Here is a 12,791-nt window from a genome sequence, read left to right as displayed (position 1 = left end):
AAACCATCTTCAAAATACCCTAATTTATATGTGCCATCTATTTCCAGGTGGGACTGTGAATGTATGCTTGGTCAGGGCATATCATTAGTGAGGCCAAAAATTATTAATTTAGTTTCTGTGTAGACTAATTGATTCAGTACAGAGAAAATTCTGTTTCATGGTGAAAGATTTTTTTATCTAGCCAGTTTGTAAAAATATATTTTGAATTCAAGGAATGAAAAAATATGAATGGGGTTAGGGTTGTGGCTCAGTGGTAGGGCACTTGCCTCACCTGCCTGAGGCACTGGGTTCCATCCTTACTTAGCACCACATAAAAATAAATAAATAGATAAAATAAAGATACTGTGTCTATCTACAACTAAATTTTTTTTAGAAGTATGAATGGTGCTATTCAGATGTATCATAAATTTGAAGAACAATTATTTCTACTTATTTGGGTTAGTGTTGTCATCTTAACTCCAAAGCAGTCTGCTCTTTTTTTTTTTTTCCCCTGGGGGCGGGCTGCTTTAAGTACTAATTTTTTTCAAAGTAAATGCTTTAGGTAAAGGATTCTGCTTTGAAAGGAGAAAAAAGAAAAGAAAAAAAATCCCCAAACATTAATGTCTTCTTATATACATAGAATTTCACTATTTTTATTTAATATATTTAAGTTAATGAGTTTAGTTTTAAAGCAGTTTGGGGTCTATAGCATAATTGAATAGCAAGTACCAAGTTCCCATATACTCCTGTGCAAACATCCCTCACTATCAAAATTCACTAGTATTTGATGTCAGTCATTTTGGATTTTGGTTGTTCTAATTGGTGTGTAGTGGTATCTTGTTGATTTGCAGTTCCCTAATGACATATGATGTGATCATCTTTTCACGTGTATATTTGCCATCTGTATATCTTTGGAGGGATGTCTATCTTGACCTTTTTAAGTATTGTTAATGGACATATAATAATTGAATATATTTATGGGATATAGTGTGATATTTGATAAATGTATTCAATGTGTGATGATCAAATCAAGGTAATTAGCATTTCAGTTTCCTTAGATGTTTATCATTTCTGTGTTAGGAACCTTCAAATTTCTCCCTTCTAGTTCTTTGTAAATATATAATAAATTGTTGTGAACTATTAGTCACCTTACTGTGCTGTAGAACACTAGAAGTTACTTTTCCCATGAAATTATATTTTGGTACCCATTATCCAGCCTTCCTCTATCTCTCTTCCTCCTTACTTTTCTCAGCCTCTAGGGGCCACACTATTCTACTCTCTACTTCTGTTGTGATTTTTGTGTGTGTGTGTGTGGTGCTGGGGATCGAACCCAGGGCCTTGTGCATGTAAGGCAAGCACTCTACCAACTGAGCTATATCCCCAGTTCCGATGGAATTTTTTTTTTTTTTTTTTTTTTTTTTTGCATTTATCCTGGCTTCATGTTCTCTGAGCTTCCTAGATCTGTAGTTTGGTATCTGACATTAACTTTGGAAAATCCTGGGTCATTGTTGCTTAAAATATTGCTTTTGTTCCTTTCTCTCCTCCTTCTTCTGGTATTTCCATTATGTATATGTTACACAGTTTTAGTTGTCATACCATTCTTGGTATTATGTTCAGGATTTTGTTCTTTTTAAATTTTGTTTTCTTGGCTTTGGGAATTTTTGTCATATTCTCTAGAATAGAGATTTTTTCCTCAGCCATGTGCAAACTACTAATGAGTCCACAAGAAGAATTCTTCATGGTGGTTTTGATCTCTAGCATTTCATTTTGACTCTTTCTTAAAATTTCCATCCTTCTGCTTATTTTATTGATCTGTTCTTACATGTGATCTACTCTTTCTATTAAAATCCTCACCATATTAATCATACTTGTAAAAACTCTTGGCCTGATAATTCTAGCATTCCTGTCATAGCTGACTTTCATTCAGATTCTTGTTCAGCCCTTTGAAATTTTATTCTTTGTGTTTTAATATATCTTATGATTTTTTTGTTGAAAAGTGAACATGATATAGTGGGTAGCAAGAACGATGGTAATTAGACTTTTAGTAATAAGGTGTCAGGGGAAGGGAAGCATTCTGTAGTTTTATTAGTAGGTCTATCTTTTGGTGAACCTGTGCCACTATATTGAGAACTTCAACAGTGTTTTTCAGTAGGGATAGAATGACTAGACGGGGCTAGAGTTGGATATTTTCTTTTCCAGGTAGATTAGGTAGGTATAACTATAGCTGATTTGGTGTTTTCTTTAAAATAGATTCTTTGGAAGACAGCTCTTGTTAGGAAGAATATGCTTTGATATATTTCAAAATGATTCCTCTTTCCCTCCTCCATCTTGAAGCACAAGGAGATTTTCCACCAATGTTCACTGTGAGATCTGGTAGAGTTTCTGGAAGTAATACCCACAAATGTAACCCCTACACCCCTGTTACGGGGTACCCCAGGAATTTTCAACTTTAGAGTTGTCCACAGTGAGCCTCTAGCAATTTAACAATTACTTTTTATGTCTTTTTACCCTGGCACTGGTTATTGTGGAGGTTTCTGCTCCAGTTAAATTGTGATTCTCTGTATTTTACTGTCTATCTCTCTTATTCAGTTTGCGCTATGACCTCACTTTTATAACAGATTAAAGAGAGTTGTTGATTTTTCAGTTTGCTCAGTTTTTTACTTGTTGTTAGGATGGAGTGGGGACTTCTAAGCTCCTTACATGCCCACTGAGAAATTGGAAATCCCTCTATCTTTAAATACAGTTTTACTGAAATCAAAATATTATTAAGGATCTGGAGACCCAGGCATAAGTTTTGAAGAGTATGCTGCCAGATGAATGACATGCTTTAATGCATGAATTCAAAGACTATTAATATTTGTAACATTACAACATGTTGTTGTATATAAATCATTGATCTAATAGCTGTCAGTAAATTCGCTATATATTCCCTGGACTCTCTTCTTATACCTGAGAGATCAGAAAGTAGGAGCATAGGTGTTGTAAGTTAGAGAAGATTCAGATGGATGATGAATAATCATATAATTCTATTCTTAAAAAGTCTTTTGTCTTTCTGGGCACAGTTACACATACCTATAATCCCAGGGACTAGGAGGCTGAGACCAGGATGATCATAAGGTCAAAGCCAGCCTCTGCAAAAGCAAGGCACTAAGCAACTCATTGAGACCTGGTCTCTAAATAAAATATAAAATCGGGCTGGGTATGTGGCTCACTAGATGAGTGTCCCTCAAGTTCAAGCTTTGGTACCCCCACTTAAAAAAAATCGTATATTTCACTTAGTGTATAAAATGTTTCTTTTATCCTTGAATATAAAGATAACTCTTTTTAACATAAGGAAGAATAGCTATAATTTTAAAAATTTGTCTGGAATTCCAAATCAGAGAATAGTTAAAAAGGACCATTCATTATTATCAATATAAACTTCAAATGCAAATATAAATAACTATATGTTAATCCAGTAGTCATGAATAAGTACATTTTCAGTGACATCTCTTAGGCTAATTTATTTTTTATTTAATATGTTTGTCAGTAACTTAAATAGTATCCATATTTGGCAATTATATTAAAATATTCATTTATCTTTATGCAGCTAGTTTCTGTATTATTACTAAAAAGATTATATAGTATAAATTTCATTATGAAATTATATATTTGCTTTAAATATAAACAAATGTTTCATTGTAACAAAATAGACTATCAAATTCTAATACATAATTTAAGACTCTGACCTGTAGAGTAGATGAGGCTCCTCTAAATCCAGGGAGAGATACCCTTGGCGGATTTATTTAAGAGGGTGAAGAATGTCCCTTTCTATGCATGAGTGGAATGATATTGCTCATGAGAACACTTGCTTCTTTTTCTCAGGCCATGGGGCCTCAGCCAGGGCCACCTAAATGTGGTAATAGGTTATGCAGTGGTGGCCTCTGTCATTCTAGAAAGCATTACCGTCAGTGTGTCCATTGTAGCTTAATTGTTCTTGGAAGAGACTATATGAAAGGGCCAAGTGAGAGGATTTCATTATCTTTGAGACTTAAAAGTCTAAATAACTGCAAGAGGTGAGCAATATAAAATGTGTTTGAAGGGCTGATTTTTAATATTTTAGACATTCTAGGTACACAATTTTTATATTTTGTGTATTTTATGTGGATTTGATTTTTAATCTTAACAATGACTTTTATTTTTTACTCTCTTTCAGAAACTAATCGAGTCTAGCAACATTGGTTATATCACTCATTTAAAACTTCTAAACATTAATTTCCCTAAGATAATTTTCATTTTTCTTTTATACTGATTTTGTCCAGAACAGTTAAGTTATTGGTTTGTGATAAGGTGGAATTCCTTTTTTGTGGAGCAGTTAAACAGATCAAACTTAGTTGTTAGATAAAACTAGGTATTATAGTTCTGAATGCTGGGTTCACCATTATGGCAATCATGAAGAATTCCCGATATTATCTATGAGAAACATTCATAACCTCTGCTGTTTGTCTGAGTAAATGTCAGAGCACTCAAGGAGATAGTGATATTAAACAGACTACCTCATGCCAGAAAATGAGGGGTGAAGGAGAAAACTGCACAGTATTTATGACTCTAGGAACTATAAGTTGTAATTTAATGAGATCAAAGCATGTGCTGTTTATTTGCTGCACTAATAGCTTTGAATAAAATGGTTAGAAAACAGACAATGTACTAAAAGTTCAGAATATTTAGAAGCTTATAAAGGCTATAAAATCAAAAGCATATTTTTCAGTGGAAAATCATTTTGTGGAAGTCTTTGATTTTAATTTATTGTGCTCTTAAGATTAATTAATGCATAATAGAAAGAGAAAGATGGAAGAAATCATTACTTTTTATTTTTACCAGCCATACACTGTTTTTCTATCCCTAACTCATTTATAAACCTTCGTACTATTTTAAAACAATTATTTTAATAGGAATTGATACATTTTAGGGTATCTCCCATAAGACAGCTGATTCCAATAGTTTTCGTTTTCAGTTATTTGAAAAAGGTAGAAAAGCATAGAACTTTGCTGTATTTTGTAACATTGGGGAAGAAAAAAACTTTGAAAAACCAGTCGTCCTTGATTTCTTCAGAGAATTGTAAGTTATATAAGTGAATATAAATTTTAGCCATATACGTCTTATTAATAGGACATTGTGTCTTAGGAGTAAACTTTGAACAGATCACTAGTACAAAATAAGTCATGTAGTAATTTACTTTCGAAATTACTTTGAATCTTTGTTTACTTCATATAGTTGTATTTTGCTTTAGGAAAACCTAATAAAAAATAAAGATTCAAAAATAATTGCTGGGTTTCCTTTAAAAGTTATCTTAGTATATAAAAAGCCACTTGAAAGCAAGATTATAGAAACACTATTATGTAAAGAGTGATATACATCGTGTTAAAGTCAGTATCATTGGTTTCTTTTTTTAAAAATAGAATCAGTTGAGCATAAGAGATTTTTTAAATACTCTGATAGTATTTTACTAAATACTGCATAACAATACAATATAAGTATTAGTCAAATGTGTAAATATGAGTTGAGATTAAAATTTTATGGCCAGGCATGGTGACACACACGTGTAATCCCAGTGGCTCTGGAGGCCGAGGCAGGAGGACCATGAGTTCAAAGCCAGCCTCAGCAATTAGCAAGGCCCTAAGTAACTCAGGGAGACCCTGTCTCTAAATAAAATATAAAAAAGGATGAGGGATGTGCTTCAGTGGTTAAGAATCTCTGGGTTCAATCTCCTATAACTCCCCCCCCCCAAAAATTTTTATGATCCTCTCTCAGGTATTTTACCTTTGAATTAATTTAATAAATTCTTAAGAAATGAATTACCAAAACAACTAGATTTAATTTTTGATCTTTCAATATCCATAGTCATTTAAACTATCGTCTCATGTTTTAAAATATTTAACAGGGGTGGAAATGATAGAATCAATGAATTGTTCAATAAGTTAAGTCAAAGACTATTTTGCCTTTGGAGTAGAATAATGATTTATTATAATGTCTAATTTTTATAATTGTTTTTTAGCATATTCTTGACTATAAACTTAGAATACAGAAATAACCTATTTTAAACTCACAGTTTAGGAATGTTGGTTACAATAGTCAAGGTTATTCTCAGCCATAAAATGTGCTGTTCTTTTAAAGTTAACATAATGCTAATAATTCACCATCTGGTAAGCTTAAGTTTTCCAGTATTGGTAATAAAACTGCAGTGGTTTGTTCACAGTTAAACAAGGAGTATCTCTCTGTAATATGGCAGTCTAAAGTGCTGTATAATGAAGCTAACTGATTCAATCACTATGGAACCCTCAGCATTATACTTATGTCTACCACTTTCTAAGGCAATCTTGCAAATTGACTGAACTGTTGTGTCATTAATAGTCTGTTTGGCAGACATTAACCAGTAATTTTTATTGCCATTTACTTTATCCTGAGTGAATCAAATCTTTGATTTCATTAAATTTTATTATAGACAAAGATGAGTCATATTTTTATTCATATGTTTATTTTATTTTCTATTTATATCCATTCTAATTTTTAGTTCCTGTTAGATTTCTGAATCTATTAAAGTGCCATGGAACATAAACTAAGCATAAGATATAGTATCTTTTTATTAACATGCATTAATTGTACAAATCCATTAATTGTGCAAATTAATGGGTTTCACTGTGACGTTTTCATATATGTATATATAATATACAAAAAGTACCTTTGGTACCTTTTTCTGAAGAGCTTATTCAACAAAACTCTTATTAATCATGAGGAATGAATCTTAATTCCTTACATAAAATAATACTTAATTATTCATGACATTTATTAAGACTTCATAGTACTTTATTTTACAAGCAGGAAAAATTCTATATCACACCACAGTTGTAGCGGAGAATCCCCTGTATTCAGCCTAGTAAATAGATGATGTGTCTAGCACATAGTAGATACTTAGGAAATATTTCTTGCATGGATTTTTATATGCCAGGAACTTTAAAAAATTTATTATCTACATTTTACAGATAAGGAATTTGAGGCAGTATTAAGTAACTTGTCTAAAGTTACAAAACAAGGAAAATAGAATCAAGATTGGAATGCAAACAAATTTGGCTCCAGACCCTGTGATCTTAACCATTTCACTTATGATAATAGAATAACAGCACAAGCAGTTCATGCTATATAAGTTTTTCTCTTCTGCGTTATTCATGATAAATCCTATATTTATTAAAAGGGTACATTGTTGACTACTCATACTATTGAACTGCCATCTTCTTATATGCCTAGACTGTAGAACTACACACTAGCTTGTCCCTACCCTTGAAATTCATTGCAACTGAGCTTCCATTGGGCACTTTCATTCAGCCCTCCACTTTCTGCAATCAGAGGACCCTTTTCTATGATATGTACCATCACATGCCCAAATCTCCTACCTCTAGTCCTTTATTCCAGTTACTTCACTCAGTCCATTAGTCTGTTCTTGCTTATGTGGAATTCCCTGCATAATATTTCTCATTTATTCTGTTTATATTAACTCATCACTTTACTTTTTCTTTAAAACCAAACCTTTCAACTATAGTTGTCTTAAGGAGGTGTACCACTCGGGACATACTGGTGTTGCCACTCCCCTTGCCCCTGGCTTTGTGTTCTCATTTGTAATATGAGTATCATAATATATACCTTTCCTGTTTAATACATATGTAATAAATATAAAGTTGTAAAGTGCATGAGAAAGTATTTCAGAAAGTTTCATTCACATGCTATAGAAATGTATGAAATTATTGTTTCAAATGAAATTAAGTTTAAAATAGGATTAAAGTAGTTTTGACAGATTCAGATTTTCTGCATCATAACTACAGGTGAGTTATTAGTATATATAGGCTTTAAGACAATTAAAACAGCCTGTTTGCTTTTTTATTCATTAATAAATTTTGTGTCCTCTGTCTTAAAGTCATGTTTTCATCTTGCTTGACTTTTTTCTGAAGCTAAACTAGAAATTTGTAGTTTTTTCTCCAAGAAATAAAATGACATTCTTTTTTTTTTTTTTAGAGAGAGAGAGAGAGAGAAAATTTTTTTAATATTTATTTTTTAGTTTTCGGCAGACACAACATCTTTGTATGTGGTGCTGAGGATCGAACCTGGGCCGCACACATGCCAGGCGAGCGCGCTACCGCTTGAGCCACATCCCCAGCCCCGACATTCTTTCTTATAAATTATATTCTCTGAGCTGTGCACCATGGCACATGCCTGCAATTCCAGTTACTTGGGAGGTTGAGGCAGGAGGATCACAAGTTCAAGGCCTGCCTTTGTAACTTAGTGAGATCTTGTCTTAAAAAATAGAAAGGGCTAGGAATGTAGCTCAGTGTAGAGCACCCCTGGATTTAACCCTCAGTAGCAGGGGCAGGGAGCAGAATCATATTCTCTGATCTTTTCTTAGACTGCTTCAAGGAAATCCATTTGGTAATATTGCTTGCTTGCAGTTTGATCCATACCAAATGGCTGTTTAATCCAAATATCTGAGCAGCAAACTGAGCTCTATGAGAAAATACCGTTGAATATCTGAGACCACTGGATTGTTGAAGAGATGACCATACTTCCTGAGCTCCCTAGTTTAGTGTGAGGAGAGGACAGCTGATAACTGGATAGGTAGTATTATCAGATATCACTGGGCAAAAACCATTCTTTCTACCTTCCACTGCCCCAAATGCAGTAGGAATGTCATCTCCTTCATACTCATCTTTACTCTTAAGAGTTTCTTCTGGTCCTTTATGGGCAGATGTTACCTGAAGTTCACATGGAATTCCAAAATTTCCACAAGCCTTCTTGATTTTTTTTTCCATGTGACTCAGATCAGAAGCTGAACCCATCAGTATTATAACCCTGCATTGACTTCCTGATTTCTATTTCTATTCTCTATGTGACCCACTGTTTTTCTTTACCATCTGGAGCCTTTCAGGAGTTATTTTCATGTCACAATAAGATTTTTCCTGCTGGCTTCTATTTCCAAATGGCCAGAGTCTCCAGAAGTCATTATAAATGACATCAGCAAGAACAATTTTTTTGGTGGTTACATAAACACTAGATTCAATCTTCATATCAAGCACTGGGTGTAACAGTTCTGAGACAACCAGGGTTTCTTCAGTATTTTAAAAAAAGCATGTGTAGTATGACTTATCTACTTAATTCTGGTTTATAACAAGTTCAACAAAGCAAAATTTTGTAGCAATTAATTGTTTCTCGGACAACTAAGGATCATTGTTGGCATCATCCTTGAAAAATGTTCCACTTGAGGTGGGCAAAACTTATATCCTTTCTTGATGCCAGGAATTATTTTTAGAAAAGAACCAATCACTATTCTACAAATCCACTCAAATTAGAATCATTTCACACCTGGGGCACAATGAAAGCTGTCTCCCTCCAGCTGGTGAAATCAGTTTTGATGCCTGCTTCCTGTAACAACTGAAAATACAGCTGGTAATTTTATTGGAGATTGTAGTTTTTCCTTCCGGATGATTCTTTCTAGATGCATGTTATGGTTTGGATGAGAGGTGTACCCCCAAAAGCTCATGTGTGAGATGATGCAAGAAGGTTCAGAGGAGAAGTGATTGGGTTATGAGAGCCTTAACCCAATCAATGACTTAATCCCCTGATGGGGTTAACAGTGATAGCTGGAGGTAGGTGGGGTGTGGCTGGAGGAAGTGCTAAATTTGGCACATGGCTATGAGATATATATTTTGTATCTGGAAGAATGGGAGTTCTCTCTCTCTCTGTCTCTGCTTACTGATCACCACGTGAGCTACTTCTCTCTGCCATGATATTCAGCCTCACTGTGAGCACAGAAGAATGGAGACTGAGCCTGCCTTCTATGGATTGAGACCTCTAAGACTGTGCACCCCTAAATAAACCTTTCCTGCTCTACAGTTGTTCTGGTTAGATCTTTTAGTTGCAGCAGAAAAAAAGCTGGCTAAAATAATGCATTTTCTGCTGTAATTTGATCTTTGAATTTCAAGAGAACTTTTTCCTGGACTATCTAACAATTGAAAGTTTTTTTAAAAATTCTTTTTTTATTTATATATGACAGCAGAATGCATTACAATTCTTATTACACATGTAGAGCAAATTTTTCATATCTTTGGTTGTCCACAAAGTATATTCCACCAATTCGTGTCTTCATACCTGTACTTTGGATAATAATGATCATCACATTCTACCATCATTAATAACTACATGCCCCCTCTCTTCCCCTCTGCTCTATCTACAGTTTGTCTGTTCCTCCCATGCTTCCTCTCCCTACCCCACTATGAATCAGCCTCCTTACATCAGAGAAAACATTCAGCAATTTGTTTTTTGGGATTGTCTAACTTCACTTAGAATTATCTTCTCCAGTGCCATCCATTTACCTGCAAATGCCATGATTCTATTATCTTTTATTGCTGAGTAATATTCTATTATGTATATATGCCACATTTTTTTCCATTCATCTATTGAAGGGCATCTAGGTTGGTTCCACAGTTTAGCTATTGTGAATTGTGCTGCTGTGAACATTGATGTGGCTGTGTCCCTGTAGTATGCTGTTTTTAAGTCCTTTGGGTATAGACCGAGGAAAGGGACAGCCAGGTCAAATGTTGGTTCCATTCCCAATTTTCCAAGAAAGCTCCATACTGCTTTCTGTATTGGCTGCATCAATTTGCAGTCCCACCAGCAGTGTGTGAGTGTACCTTTTTCCCCATATCCTCACCAACACTTATTGTTGTTTGTCTTCATAATAGCTGCCATTCTGACTGGTGTGAAATGAAATCTTAGAGTAGCTTTGATTTGCATTTCTCTAATTGAAAGCGATGATGAACATTTTTTCATGTATTTGTTGATTAATTGTATATCATCTTCTGAGAAGTGTCTGTTCAGGTCCTCTGATAAAATCAATGTTCACTACCTCAGCTATTGCTGTTATCCTGAATGAATGTGCTGCAGAAAGTGATCATGCTGTGAAGAGAGACTGGAATCTCTCATTTGCTCTTAAATGCCTTTTCCAATAGCAAAGTCTGAAATTCCTTTTGACTGATCAATTGCTCTTCCTCCTTTAAGCTTGAACTATATTCTATTTCTACAATGATTAGTTCTTTGCAAACTATTTATCCTTTACAGATCATCTCTAAATTTCATAGAACCATAGGGATCATCTAATCTGACAGTTTTCATCTTTCTTTGAGCAGCAGAATACTTTGTTTAAAATGTAGGTGTTCGGGATTGAAGCAAATAAATGTAGAGCTGCTTCATTTGAAGGGAGAGTTGGAGGAACTCTGGAACTATATCTGTTGGCTACTCTTCTTCATAAGCATCCCTGCAAAAGCTCCATGGAACTGCACGATTTTGAAAACTGTTAACTGGATCCAACATCTTTTTTTGGAGAAGGAACTGAGACCCAAAGAGAGTAGGTGAATTATTTACTGTCAAGCAATTTATAAAAAAGATCCTTCACTTATTTTCACTTTATTCTGCATATTGTTTGTAATCAATTAATTAATTATTTTATTTTTTTCAGTTATATTTTAAATAATCTGAAACTTTTATAATGTTAGCTGAAACTCTTCTTGGGATGGATGTGGTGATCATTTCACAACACTCTTTCTATTTCCGATGAGCAGTCTAAGCCAATTAATATCACTTTATTCTTCATGCCAGCATTCAGTTCAGGAATGAGCATATGGGGGTCATATATGGTCAAAGTATGTCATTTGCATGTATAAATATAATTATATATAATTAAAATACACTAATAAAAAAAGAGTGAGCATATGAAGTAATTTTGGTAAGCAGGAGGTGGTTCAAGGAAAATTTTTTTCTTTCTCTTTAGAAAGAGTTCCAGAATGAGATAGTCACAATTTAATACGTCTTCTTATTAGTCCAAAGAAGCAGAGTCCTATGAATGGAAACTGGAGAAATTAAGATATTAGTCTTTGGTAACACACATTTGGTGCCCAAATCAACCAGCACTAGAACCTGCCTAACTTTGGACACCCTGTTATGTGAGAGTCAATTTACTTATTTACTTTAGTAAGTTAGTTATGATTTTCTGACATTTGTAACCAAGGCATCCTATGGGTATTCTCACACTGTTTTCCATTATAGAATACTGTGTTTTGTACAAGTGATGAAATTTTAAAAAGTAAACTATAAGCATAAAGGAACTTTAAAACATAGTTTTATGACATTTATGTAAAAGTGATCTATTTAAAGGTTTTCTGGTACTCTCACAAATTAATTCCTCTGGCTCCCTGTTTATTCCCTTTTCTCCTGTTTCTCCAAAACTATCCTCAGGTCTCTGTTTTTCTTTTATCATCTGTCTTTCAATGAGTTTATATTTCTTAATCCAGTCATTTTCTTCAGGAATGACTTCACATACACATTTCCTGCCCTTCTTTTAAGTTTTAAAATATATTTATTTATTTACTTATTTTTAGAGATAGTGTCTCACTTTATTGCCTAGGCTGGTCTTGAACGCTTGGGCTCAAGTGATCCACTTGAGCCTCATCCTTCTGAGTAGCTGGAACTATAAACACATGTTACTTACTGTTTTTGGTTCTCTAGTTCCATATTTTCAACTGGTTGTAGGTTATTTCCTTTTTGTGACTTTAACTTTGAGGTTAATCATATATTGGATTCTTCACTATCCTATTATCCCTGAAAAAAATTCATACAACTCTTAAGAAGAAACCATCTTGCTGCTTGTTAAGGTAAGTCATTATTGGTACACTGATACTTCTTTTGGGGAAATTCTTTGGGTGCTACCTTTTATAATATGATTATATATATATATA

The 12,791-nt window shown here is 33.9% G+C and overlaps 1 protein-coding gene and 1 pseudogene across 1 annotated transcript in view; one reads left to right on the top strand and one right to left on the bottom strand.

The window, feature by feature from the left end:
- Positions 1–12,791, top strand: part of Ccdc73 (coiled-coil domain containing 73) — a 123,519-nt gene that overhangs the window by 70,085 nt on the left and 40,643 nt on the right. The window lies entirely within an intron of this gene.
- LOC107156533 lies at positions 8,355–10,010 on the bottom strand (annotated as a pseudogene).

Source organism: Marmota marmota, unplaced genomic scaffold, assembly GCF_001458135.2.
Source record: "Marmota marmota marmota unplaced genomic scaffold, marMar, whole genome shotgun sequence".
NCBI classification, from domain to species: Eukaryota; Metazoa; Chordata; class Mammalia; order Rodentia; family Sciuridae; genus Marmota; species Marmota marmota.
This window is presented reverse-complemented; position numbering and strand designations above follow the sequence as displayed.